A 14,026-nucleotide genomic window follows, 5' to 3' on the forward strand; every position below is an offset into this window, starting at 1 on the left:
GAGAATTAACCAGTCTCTGTAGAAATTGCCTCCAGCCTTTGCCCAGTTTCTGCTGGAGGCCCTATTAAAAGCCCCTACAAAGTGGCTCTGTAGTTTTCTCCTCTCTTGGAACCCCTCCTAATCTTAGAAATGTCTCTCATGCCGGGCGGTGGTGGCGCACGCCTTTAATCCCAGCACTCGGGAGGCAGAGCCAGGCGGATCTCTGTGAGTTCAAGGCCAGCCTGGACTACCAAGTGAGTCCCAGGAAAGGCACAAAACTACACAGAGAAACCCTGTCTCGAAAAAAAAAAAAAAAAAAAAAAAAAAAAAAAAATGTCTCTCATTCCCAGCCTCCCCCCTTCCCCCCCCACCTGACTTTCTCGTTTTCCTCAGTTTCCCTTAATAAACGATGCTTACTTTGTTTTGTTTACCCCCATGTGCTGCAGTAATCAATCACCATTGTCCTGAGACTGAGACTAGCCGGCCGCTCAAGAGCCAGTTTTGGGGCTGAGCATGGAGGCGCACGCCTTTAATCCCAGCATTTGGGAGGCAGAGGCAGGCGGATCTCTGTGAGTTTGAGGAAGAAAGGATCTTCCTATATTCAGCAATTTACATTATTATGATTATGTGTAGGGTAGTCATTTGTGTCCCAATTTTGCAGACTTATCAGTCCTTTGTGGCTGTGTCTTTGGATAAATTGCAAGCTACTATTTGTATTTACCATCTGTAAAGTGGAGAATAATAGTGGTTACCTTGGCTTTGAGGTTGGGCTTGAGTGAGGTAAATCATGCAGTGCTTTAGAACTGGTCTGGAGTGTGGTGAGCACTGGACGGTGGAGTCCTGAGAGTCCCAGGTCCCAGGCTCTCCTGGCCTTCTAGCTTCCCAAATCAATGCCTAGCACTAAAACTGCACCAACATGTTGCAGCTGGTTCCATGTCACCCCGTGGTCCAGGGCTATTTGGGACATAAACGTGCTCCTCTGCTTTGCCAAACAGAGGTAGATGGAATCTTCTTGAGCATGCACCTGATGTCCTAGTTGACCCCAGTCAAAGCAAATGGGGAGGAAGTTCCAGTCCATCACTGAGGGAAGTCAGGGCAGGAACTGAAGCAGAAACCTTGAGGAAGGAGGAACACTGCTTACCTTGCCTAGGGATGGTACCTCCCACAGTGGGTTGGAGCCTCCTACATCAATTAGCAATCAAGAAAATTCCCTACAGACACACCCACAGGACAATCTGATGGAGGCATTTTCTCAGCTGAGGTTCCGTCTTCCCAGGTGACTCTAGCTTGTGTCACGGTGACAATAAAAACTAACCAGGACACCTCTCCTGCCTTCTGAGCAGCCCAGCAAGAAAGTGAAGGTCTAGGGATGTGGCGACTAGCATGGACTAGCATGTGTGAAGCCCTGGGTTCAATCCGCAGTACCTCATGAAAACTGGGCACAGTGGTGCATGCCTGCAATCCCAGCGTAGTGGGAGGGAGAGGCAGGCAGATCAGCAGTTGAAGGTCATCTCTGGCTACATAGGAGTTTGAGGCCATCCTGGCCTAGAGGATACCCTTTCTCAAAAGAGCAAAAGCAAAAGGCTAGGGAGATGGCTCAGCAGTTAAGCATGTATTGCTCTTGCATAGTACCAGAGTTCAATTCCCAGCACCCACATTGAGCTGCTCACAATTACCTTTAACTCCAACTCCAGGGGATCTGGTATCCTTTCTGGGTTCTACAAGCTCTCTCTCTCTCTCTCTCTCTCTCTCTCTCTCTCTCTCTCTCTCTCTCTCTCTCTCTCTCTCTCTCACACACACACACACACACACACACACACACACACACACACACCTGGGTTCCACCTCTTTGCACCTTCCCAGGTTTCTGCAGATGTAAAATGGCAGTTTAGTGCAACTATCTGGGTTGGTGGCACACTTTCTCAGGGGCTGTATCTTGAGCTGCCTTCTCCAGGACCTTGATTCTACAAGCACCCAGTGATGGTGGAGATAGATCTGTCTGTTTACAGGTCATTCCACAAAAAGGACCTGACATCTCTAGATAAAAGTGGAAAGCTACTTCTATGACAGGCAGAATTCAGGAGTTTGGTTTCCCAGCCTCACTAGCACCTGGACATATATATCTCCCCTCATCCCAATCATCGATCGTGTATGTGTATGTGTATGTGTATGTGTATGTGTATGTGTGTGTGTGTGTGTGTGTGTGTGTGTGTTGCTTGTTTCGTACGTGGTGTATGTGTGTCTGGTATGTGCACATGAGTATGCAAGTGTGTGGGCCCATGGTTAGACGTGCAGAAGCTAGAGAAAGACATTAAGTGTTTCCCCCTATTGCTTTCTGCCTTATTCTGTATTAGTTACTTTTCTATTGCTGTGATGAGATGCCTTGACCAAGGCAGCCTATGGAAAGAAGGGGCCTATGGAAAGAAGGGTTTATTCAGGCTTACAGTTCCAGAGGGTTAGGGTCCATGATGGTGGAGCTAGCATGGCAGCAGGCCAGACATGGCAGCTAGGACTGAAAACTGCTCCCATCTTAAACCACAAACATGAAGGAGAGAGAACTGGGAATAACGTGTGGCTTTTAAAACTCAAAGCCTAGGGACTGGAGTGACGGCTCAGCAGTTAAGAGCACTTTGCTCTTGCGGAGAGCCTGGGTTTGGTTCTCAGCACCCACATAATGGCTCACAACCATCTGTAACTTCATTTCCACTGGATATGATGCCCTCTTCTGACAACCAAGGGCACCAAATGTGCATGTGGTGCACATATATGCATGCTGACAAAGCATACACGTAAAATAAATTGAGTAAATCTAAAAAAAATTCTAAAGCCTACCCCCAGTGACACACTTCTTCCCAGGCCACACATAAACCTCCCCAAACAGAGCCACCAGCTGAGGACCAAGTATTCAAACATCTGAGCTTGTGGGAGACATCCTCATTCGAACCGTCACATCGCCTTGAGAAAGGGTCTCTCCAATAACCTCTTGGGATCTCCCAAGTGCCGAGGTTCCGGGCACACACAGTTGTGCCTGGCTTTTTAAGCGGATGCTGGGAATTCAACTTAGGTCCTCATGCTTACATAGCATGCCCTCTTACCCACTGAGCCATCTCCCCAGCCCCCATCGATCTGACTTTTCAAAATTCATTTATTTATTGTGGAAGGGAACATGAATGACATTCATGTGGAGGTCAGAGGACAACTTGCTGGGGCCAGATCTCTCTTTCCATCATGTGGGGCCTGAGGATTCAATTTGGATTATTAGGCTTGGTGGCTGCAGCTGGTGACTTTATAGGCTGAGCCATCTTGCTTTGCTGGCCTAACTTTTTTCTTTTCTTTTCTTTTCTTTTCTTTTCTTTTCTTTTCTTTTCTTTTCTTTTCTTTTCTTTTCTTTTCTTTTCCCTTCCTCCTCCTCCTCCTCCTCCACCTTCTCCTCCTCCTCCTCCTCCTCCTCCTCCTCCTCCTCCTCCTCCACCTTCTCCTCCTCCTCCTCCTCCTCCTCCTCCTCTTCCTCCTTCTTCTTCTTTGGGTGTTTTGAGACACAGTCTATGTAGCCCTGGCAGTCCTTACTCAGTTTCTTGAAACGGGATTTTTTTCTTTCTTTTGTTTTTTTAAAAGACAGAATCTCAAGTAGCTGAAGCTGGCCTCAAACTTGTTACATAGCTGGGGATGACCTTGAACTCCTGATCCTCCTGCCTCTACCCACAAAGTGCTGATATGACAGGTGCAAACCACCACTCTAATTTTTGAGAGTTTTATTCATTGCTGGAAATTGAACCCAGGACCTGGTGCGTGCCGACCGGCACTGTACCAGCTGAGCTCCACCCCAAGACCTACTTCCTGCTTTGGGTGCAGGATATTAATACCAGGGCCTCCTGTATACTAGGCAAGCGGTCCACTGAGCCATCTCTCCTACCCTGTAGCAATTTTATAACCCCTAACCGGAAGCTGGCTGGAGATGGAGCTCAGTGGTAAAGCACTTCCCCAGCGTTCTGAAGGTCCTGGGTTCAGTTGCAGCACCACAAACAAAAACCTGGAGATAGGACCTGGGACAGGGCTCAGCACTCATGGTGGCATTCACTGGACAAGAGTAAGGACAGACGCCGGGCGGTGGTGGTGGTGGTGGTGGCGGTGGCGGCAGCGGCGGCGGCGGCTCACGCCTTTAATCTCAGCCCTTGAGAAGCAGAGCCAGGCAGATCTCTGTGAGTTCGAAGCCAGCCTGGTCTACAGAGTAAGATCCAGGACAGACACCAAAGCTACACAGAGAAACCCTGTCTTGAAAAACCAAAAAAAAAAAAAAAAAAAAAAAAACCAAAAAAAAAAAAAAAAAAAAAACCAAAAAAAAAAAAAAAAAAAAAAAAAAGAGTAAGGACAGGAGTTAAGTTTGGACCTCCAGGCCGGGTAACAGCCAGGTGGGTGTGGTGGCCCACATGTGATTCCAGCCTCAGAAGGTGGAGACGGCATCCCCAGAGCAAGCTGCCAGTGAGTGGAGCAGGATCGGCCAGCTCCAGATTTGATTGAGAGCCCCTGCCTCAGTGAATAAGGTGGAAGAGCAACTGAGGATGACGTGTCCTGACATTAAACTCGGGCTTCCACATGTATATGTACCCACACACATGTGCCTGCATACATATCACACACACACACAAACATGAAAATGGAAAAAGGGAAAGCAAACACTTGGAGACAACTTCTGAATTCCCCGGATGCAGAATGCCTAGAAGGATTCTGCAGCCCAGAATTTTCTGAGGAAAGTAATTTTTGCCACTCACCCAGGAGCCAACAGTTTTCTTTTTCTCTCTCAATTGTGAGCGCTCCTCCCTCCAAGTCATCGTGTTTAGAACTCTTATTTTGGTGAGGGTGCAGCACTCTACCATGGAGCTACATTACCAGTACTAACTAGTTAATTGATTAATTGTAATTTTAAAGACAGGGGCTCACTATGTAGACCAGGCTGGCCTCGAACTCACAGAATTCACCTGTCTCTGCCTCCCAAGGGCTGGAATTGAAGGTGTGCAGCACCATGTCCAGCCCCCTCTTTCACTTTTTTTTTTTTCTCTTTTCTGCCTTTTTATTTTATAATTTTTTTTTTTTTTTTTGGTTTTTCGAGACAGGGTTTCTCTGTGTAGTTTTGATGCCTGTCTTGGATCTCACTCTGTAGACCAGGCTGGCCTCAAACTCACAGAGATCTGCCTGGCTCTGCCTCCAGAGTGCTGGGATTAAAGGTGTGCGCCACTACTGCCCGGCTATTTTACAATTTTTAAATTCCAAGTTTAAAAGAGTCATTTAGAATTTTAATTGAAATAATTACTTCTATTTATTATTTTTAAATTTATTCTCTCATATTTTACATTCTGACTGCAGTTTCCCTGCCCTCCTCTCCTCCTGGTCCCCTCATCCCCATCCACTCCTCCTCTGTTTCCCTTCAGAGAAGGGCAGGCCTCCTAGGGATATCAACCAACCATGGCATATTAAGTTGCAATAAGATTAGGCACATCTCCTCATATTAAGACTTGACAAGTCAACCCAGTAGGAGGAAAAGGGTCCCCAAAGCAGGCAAAACATCAGAGACAGCCCCCACTCCCACTGTTAGGAGTCCCACAAGAACACCAAGCTACACAACTGTCACATATATGCGGAGAGTCAGACCCCTAGATCAGACCCATGCAGGCTCCTTGGTTGGCTGTTCAGTCTCTGCGAACCCCTATGAGCCAGGTTAGTTGTTTCTGTGGGTGTTCTTGTGATGTCCTTGACCCTCTGGCTCCTACAATCCTTCCTCCGAATCTTCTGAAGGATTCACGGAGCTCCACCCAATGTTCGGCTGTGTGTCTCTGCGTCTGCTTCCATCAGTTGCTGGATGGAGCCTCTCTGATGATGATACACTAGGCTCCTGTCTGGACTTCTCCCAGTCTGTGTCGTCTCATTTTTGAGACTAGGTCTCACCAAGTTTTACAGGCCTTGAACTAGCATCCTCCTGCCCCAGCACTCAAGTCGTTGTACTTACTGGCTTGCACCCAGGCCGTGGCTGTAACTCGTCCCTTGTAATAGCCATATCAGGCCCATGGTGTAGGTAAACCACAAGTACTCAATCCTTCCTTTGCTGAAGAACATTCTGTAGCTTCCTAGCTTCTACTTCTACAAAAAAATTTCTTTTCAATATTTAATGCACAATTGGTGGTTTTATTTCTGTACAAAAATTCTGCAAATAGGATTAAAGGACATAAATTTATATGAATGTATATATTATATCACATTGATCTCCAGACTAGTTTTTAATAATTCAGCCCTTGCTACCTACTATATCCAAGGATCCAGCACAATGCCAAGGACTCAAATGGTCAAGTCGACAATATAAATATTTAAAGCTTGGTATGATGGTGCATGTCTGTAATTCCAGCATCAAGAGGCAAGGGCAGGATGATCAGGAGTTCAAGGCCATACTCAGATACATACATAGCAAGTTTGAGACCAGCCCCTGCTTTTATTAGAACCTGCCTCAAACACACACACACACACACACACACACACACACACACAGAGGCTGTTATATCTCAGCTGGTATAGTGCTTGCCTAGCATGTATAAAATCCTGGGTTAACCCACAGTACCCCCATAAAACTGGGCATGGGGACACAGGCCTGTAATCCTAGCATGGGGACATGAAAGTAGGAAGATCAGAAAATCAAGAAGATCAAGGTCATCCTCAATTGCATAGCAAGTTCAAGGCCAAGCTGGCAACATGAGCTTTCCCTCAAAGACAAAAACACAGGCTGGCAAGATGGTTCAGTGGGTAAGAGCGCTTACCACCAGGACTGTCAATCTAAATTCATCGCCCCAGAGTCTACAGAATGGGAGGAGAGAACTGGCTTCTGGAAATTGTCCTCTGACCTCCACACCTGTACTGTGAGATGCACATGCACACACACACACACACACACACACACACACACACACACACACACACACACGTTGACTTTAAAAAACAAAACAAAACAAAAATAGCCAGGCTTGGTGGTGCATGCCTTTGATTCAAGCACCTGGAAGGCAGAATCGGGTGGATCTCATGAGTTCAAGGCCAGTCTGGGTTACACATGAAACCCTGTCTCAAAAACCAACAAAACAAACAAAAACAAGAAACAAGAAAGTAGTGGTGTGCCGGGCGGTGGTGGCGCACGCCTTTAATCCCAGCACTTGGGAGGCAGAGTCAGGCGGATCTCTGTGAGTTCGAGGCCAGCCTGGGCTACCAAGTGAGTCCCAGGAAAGGCGCAAAGCTACACAGAGAAACCCTGCCTCGAAAAACCAAAAAAAAAAAAAAAAAAAAAGAAAGTAGTGGTGCATACCTTTAATCCCAGCACTTGGGAGGCAGAGGCAGGAAGATGTCTGGATCTTTGGGAGTTCAAGGCTAGCCTGCTCTACATAGTGAGTTCCAGAACATCCATAGCTACGCAGTGAGACTCTGTTTAAAAAGAAGAAGAAGAAGAAGAAGAAGAAGAAGAAGAAGAAGAAGAAGAAGAAGAAGAAGAAGAAGAAAGAAAGAAAGAAGTACATACAATTTATCAATATATGTGTGTATAGATGTTTTGTCTATATGTTTGTACACCATGTGTGTGCATTGTTCGCAGAAGCCAGAGAAGGGTATCAGATCCTCTGGACCTGGAGTTGCAAGTTGCCATGTGGGTCTTGGGAGCCAAACACTGGTTCTCTGGAAAAGCAACAAGTGCTCTTGACCTCTGAGCCATCTCCCAGTCTCCAAATTTATATATTTGTAATGGTTAGTAGCACACACCTGTAACCTGGACACCTGGGAGGCTGAAGCAAGCCACTGGTCAACATGGGCTACAGAGGGAGACCCTGTTCTGTTTCAAACACAGTAACTAAAGGAGACTTGCCTATCCAGCCGTTCCCACCCCAGTTCCTCCCCCATCTCTGCAATGAGGGACTCTCTCTCCTCTCTCTGAATGCGCTGAGCACTGATGGTGAATGAGGTGTGTGGCAAGAAGTGAGCAACAATTGGAACTTTGCTTGGCTATCTCCCTTAGGTGGAGAGCAGGTTTCCTCCACTGAATTGAGGGGTGCCCTCGCTGAGATCTTAGAGCCGCTGGGGAGCTGAGAATTGGGGAGATAGTTACGGATTCCTTTGCCACCCTTTCTCCCAGCATTTGTTTCCTGTTTTCTTTCTTCACTGTCCCTTTTACAATGGTCCCATCCTCCCCACCCCCAAGGGGAGTCATCTCCATCCTAAGGCCACATGCTTGGTGATAACCATGAAGCTCTCTGGAGCTAAGGCCTCCAGCCCACACCACAGGCTTCAAGTGGAGCGTAGCCTGCAGAGTGAGAGGACCTGAAGGCCCCCTGGAGGAGCCCCTCACTTTTCCTCAGCTCCAGCGCACACCTGCTCCTCTTTCTCGGCCCCCTCCTCCCACACTGCACCTGACTAAGAGCAAAGAGCAAACAAGGTTGTTTGTTCCTCCCTCCCCGGAATGCTCTGGCACAGGAGGTGCTGGGTGTTGACACGCACACACTTAGGCAGTTTCCAGGGCTCTCCTAACTTCTTCTTAGGGATGTTGCTTTTAAGACCCTCTGAAGTTCTGCGCTCTTTAATTAGACCGAAGTTAACAAACATGTATTTGTTTGAGCTCTTTTCTGTGAGTTGAGTTTTATGAAGGGTACAAAGAGCTATGGGTGTGTATGTGTTACGTTTCTGCCTCGGGAACTACCGGTCTCATGGTGGGTTGGGAGATGAGACAGAGAGACCCATCTACAATTTGCTAATGCAGCTGCCAAGCCTGGGACAGAATCTACGGGAGGATGAAAGGCAGAGAAGTTAGGGATAACTTGTTTTATTTTATTTTTTTCAGCACCAGGGAATAGAACATGGTGTCCCTGTGCATGCTAGGCTAGCTCTCTGCCATTGAACTATACCCCTTTTTACTTGGAGACAGGGTCTTCCTAAAGTGTTTAGGTGGGCCCTGAACTCACTCTATAGCCCAGACAGGCCCTTGACCTTCCGATGTTCCTGCTTCAGTCTTCCAAGTGGCTGAGCCAACAGGCCTGCACTATTGGAGATGGTTTCCCAGAGATTTCCCTCTGTAGTTAAGTCCAAATCCAGCAAGGCTGGCCAGAACACCAGAGTCTGGGTGAGATCCAGCAGAGGGGGAATTCTGTGGAAAGAAGAAGAGCTGGTCTGCGCCTTGGAGACTGAGTAAGCTAAAGGAAGATCGGTCAGAGAGGGGGCAAGGATGTAGCCTAGGCTGCCCTTGGCCTTGCTATAGCTGAGGACGACTTTGAACTCCCGAGCCTTCAGCCTCAGCCTCGCAAGTGCTGGGCTTGGGAGCACATGCCATAATGCCAGGCTTGAGACAGTCCGTGTCCCAGCCACTCGGAACAGCCTGGTGCTGGGATTTGGCAGTAAACTAACGAAAACCCTTTGATGTGTTGAGAAGAACACTGAAGACCTACCAAGGGAGGGAACTTCTCCAAAGGCAAATCTTGGTTCAGGCTCTGAACATCCAGGTCACTCCTCCTGGCAGCTGTAAGATAACCCAAGGCCAGGTCAGCACCTCCCTCAGTCTTTACCCTTGGCCACGTGGAGTTTAGTGCAGATATGCTGCCTTTGAATTCTTTTTCCCCTTCTCCTCCAGTCAGTTTCTGAAGAAAGAGGCTAGAAAGAGGGATGGCCCTGACCCTGATATCGTTGCAAGCACCACAAGGTGCACAGGCATTCCCATGGCCCCCACCCCTCTCCCATTGGTACTTTCTTCCCATTTCACACATGTAGAAAATAGAACCACTGGTTTTGTGACAGGGTATCATAGCCCAGGCTGGCTTTGAACTCACTATACGAGGATGACCTCAAGCTTCTCTCCTATCTCCACTTCCCAAGTGCTGGGATTGAAGGTGTGCCCCACCATGCTCAGCTCATGCATTGCTGGGATTGAAGGTGTGCCCTACCATGCCCAGCTCATGCAGTGCTGGGATTGAAGGTGTGCCCCACCATGCCCTGTTCATACAGTGCTGGGACTGAAGATGTGCCCCACCATGCCCAGCTCATGCAGTGCTGGCGTTGAAGGTGTGCCCCACCATGCCCAGTTCATGCAGTACTGGGATTGAAGGTGTGCCCCACCATGCCCTGTTCATGCAGTGCTGGGATTGAAGGTGTGCCCCACCATGCCCTGTTCATGCAGTGCTGGGATTGAAGGTGTGCCCCACCATGCCCAGTTAGTGAAGTGCTGAAATCGAACCCAGGACTCTGTGCATGCCAGGCAGTAGCCTACTAATGGAGCTACATCTCTAGCCCCGTGACTTCTTTCATAGCTAGTGATATCTAAATTCAACCTGGATTTGTCCAGCTCTAATTTCAGTAAGTGCTAGGGATGTGGCTCTATTATGCAACACTTGCTTCATATTTTTGAGACCCTGCATTTGATCCCCAGCCCTAAAGGGGAAAAAAAGAGCATGGTGGTTTATATGTGTAATCCTAATACTAGGAAATGCCAAGGCAAGAGGGTGACCATGAGGGCTGATGAGATGGCTCAGTGGGTAAAAGTATGTGCCACTAAACCTGAGTTAAATCTCCAAGGACCAACATAGTGGAAGCAGAGAACTGATTCTCACAATTGGTCCTCTGACTTCCACACGTGTTGTGACCCACACATGCCCATACACAAACACAGACACTCACTCAAAAGAAATAAAATGTAATTAAAAGTTAAAAATAAAGGCATGATGACAAATGCCTTTAATCCCAGCACTCAGGAGGCAGATCTCTGTGAGTTTGAGGCCAGCCTGGTCTACATTGCAAGTTCCAGGCCAGTCAGTACTACTTTTTTTGTTTGTTTGGTTTTGGTTTTTCGAGACAGGGTTTCTCTGTATAGTTTTGGTGCCCGTCCTGGATCTCGCTCTGTAGACCAGGCTGGCCTCGAACTCACAGAGATCCACCTGGCTCTGCCTCCTGAGTGCTGAGATTAAAGGCGTGCACCACCACCACCTGGCCAGTCAGTACTACTTAGTGGGACCATGTCTCCAACCAACCAACCAACCAATAAAAACCAACAGTAAAACAACAAAGACAAAATACATGTTTTAAAAAGTCAGACTTAGTAGCAACTATCTTCAATCCCAGCACTTAGGGGAAGTGCTGGTCACTGAGAGCCTGTCTAAAACCAACAAAGGCCAGGGGCCTGAGAGATGGCTCAGGGGTTAGGAGGGAGTACTGCTGCTCTCACAAGAGGTCCATCAGATGGCGCTAGGCCGTCCAATGCCCCAGGCCTCCCCAAATCCTTCGTATTTCTTTCTCTCTCAAGAGAACATCTTAAAACAACAAACAGGGCTGGAGAGATGGCTCAGAGGTTAAGAGCACCGACTGCTCTTCCAGCCATCCTGAGTTCAGTTCCCAGCACCCACATGGTGGCTCACAGCCATCTGTAATGAGATCTGTAATGAGAACCCTCTTCTGTATACATAATAAATAAATAAATAAATAAATAAATAAATAAATCTTTAAAAAAAAAACAAAAAAAAAAAAACTAAAGCAAAAGTTTGAACTTGAATTGAGTTGATTTCTCACAGCCCATAGCGGGGAAAGGTAATTTTTTCTTTAGAGATTGGGAGATGGGATTAATAAGAGTTGGGGTGGGGAGTAAATCTCCTTCAGAGCTGGGTTTTTGGTTTTTTTTTTTTTCTTTCTTTTTTGAAGAGTGTCTATGTAGCCCAGGCTGACCTCTAACTCTCAGCAATCCTCCTGCCTTCGCCTTGGGAGAGCTGGACACCAGGTATGTGTTACCAGACCTCCTAACTGTCCTTTCTTTCCAGATCTCACAATGGTGCAGGCTGGTCTAGAACTGCATGTAGACCAGGCTAACTCACAGAGTTCTCTCTGCCTCTGTCTCCCAAGTGATAGGATAACAGGAATGCACCACCATGTCCAGTTCTAACAGCTCTTTTTAAAAATGTGGAGCTGGGCATGATGGAGCCAGCCTTGAATCCTAGCACTTGGAGGCAGAGGCAAGGACATCTGGGTCTCTGTAGATTTCAGGCCAGGCAGGGCTAAATAGTGAGACCCCTTGTAACTTCACTACTCCAGGGGCTGAGGCAGGAGGGTTGCTTCTAGTTCAAGGTCAAACTGGGCTACATAACGAGACCCCCATCTCAACACTGCCCTTGCCATTCATTGGTGCCTGCTCTGAGGACGAGGAGCACCACTGAAATGACAGAGAGAATTGAGTTAGGATGCCTTGTATGCTGAGGGAGTCAGAGAGGAGCGAGCATGATCGAACCACCTAGAAGCGTCTATTCTCAAAGGAAAGAAAAGCAGATGCTGCCCATGGTGTGCCCTGCAGATACCAGGCGGTGCTGCACCAGGGGACAAGGACAGACCTCGTCCCTGGCCTGTGGGTCAGCCCGGATGTTCTCTCATCCCATGTCACCTTTCAAGCTCTTCTACAACTGGACTTCCTGGTTGCTCACTAAACAAGCTGTTGCCACGGGCCCCAAGGCTGGGGTCCGAGCCTAGGGGAGCAGGGGGGGGGGGAGCTCTGGGGGAGGGGTGCTGGAGGTCCTGGGAAACGATCCCCTCCCAGGCCAGGTGCAGAGCCTGGCCAGGCCTGCTGAGCGGCTCCTAGTGGGATGGGGGCCTGACTGGCTGTTTGCTCAGCACCGACCCGAGATTCCTGTGAGGAAGTTTGTGTTCAGACTGATTTGTTTGCTCTTCACACTTGCACGAAGTGCTGCCCCGTGGGGAGGCCTAGGAAGGGGTATAGGCTGAACCCAAGAGTCCCCAGCATCCAGAGAATAGCCTAGAAAAGCCACTGTCTTCAAGCTCCTGGAGGGAGAAGAGAGGGTTGAGTTCGGTTGGAAGCTGTAAGAGGTGTGAGGTGTTCAGCCTGCCCTCTCCTTTCCTGGAAGGAACAACATGAGTCTCACCCTGTGAGAATCTTGGGTAGAAGGACTTGGGTTTTGCAGGGACCACCCAGAGAGGAGCAAATGATCTTATTCTGATGTCCCACCTGGGAGGTTCTGACTTGGTTGGTCTAACCTGTGGCTACAGTTGGAGGTCAGGGAGGCTAGCTGCTTCCCAAACCTCAACTAGAATATGAACCAGTGGAGCTGTGTCCCTACCTACTCAACAGATCTAGCTTGGGCTCTTAAGATCATTATTTACTTACTTATTCAGTGTGTGTGTGCATGTGTGTACATGTGTGTGCAAGTGTGTGCATGTGCCTAAGGAAGCCAGAGGTGTCTTCCTCAATTGCTCTCCACTGTTTCTGTTTTTTTGTTTGTCTGTTTTTTGTTTTTTGTTTTTTGTTTTTTGTTTTTGTTTTTTGTTTTTTTTTCAAGACAGGGTTTCTCTGTGTAGCTTTGCGCCTTTCCTGGAACTCACTCTGTAGCCCAGGCTGGCCTCGAACTCACAGAGATCTGCCTGGCTCTGCCTCCCGAGTGCTGGGATTAAAGGCGTGCGCCACCACCGCCCGGTGGGTTTTTTTTTTTTTTTTTTTTTTTTTTGAGACAAAGTCTTGCTGTGTAGGCCTGGCTAGCTTAGAATTCACTGTATAGACCAGGCTGTCCTCGAACTCACAGAAATCCATCTGCCTCTGCCTTCCACATGCTGGGATTACGTGCCTTCAACACCATACTCTGCTTTCCACCTTGTGTTTTGAGTCCAGTTCTCTCACTGAGATGTATTTCATCCCCCATGGCCAGGAGTGCTGGTGCACAGCACGACACCAGGCTTCCTCACATGGGTTCTGGGCACATGAACTCAGGTGTGTTTACGTCAATAGAGTGTGGATCAGTGGTGCGTTATAACTTCTAAGGCTAGGCCTTATGATCTGGAGCCTTCCCTCACGGTTGCGTTGTTTGTTCTTTGGGTCCAGTGGCTATGTGAAGAAGCTCAAGAAGAGATAGAAAGAGAGGAAGACACACACACACACACACACACACACACACACACACACGCAGAGAGAGACAGAGACAGAGAAAGAGAGAGACAGAGAGACAGAGAAAGAGAGAGACAGAGAGACAGAGAAAGAGAGAGACAGAGAGACAGAGAAAGA

This window comes from Peromyscus eremicus, chromosome 3, assembly GCF_949786415.1.
Source record: "Peromyscus eremicus chromosome 3, PerEre_H2_v1, whole genome shotgun sequence".
NCBI lineage: Eukaryota > Metazoa > Chordata > Mammalia > Rodentia > Cricetidae > Peromyscus > Peromyscus eremicus.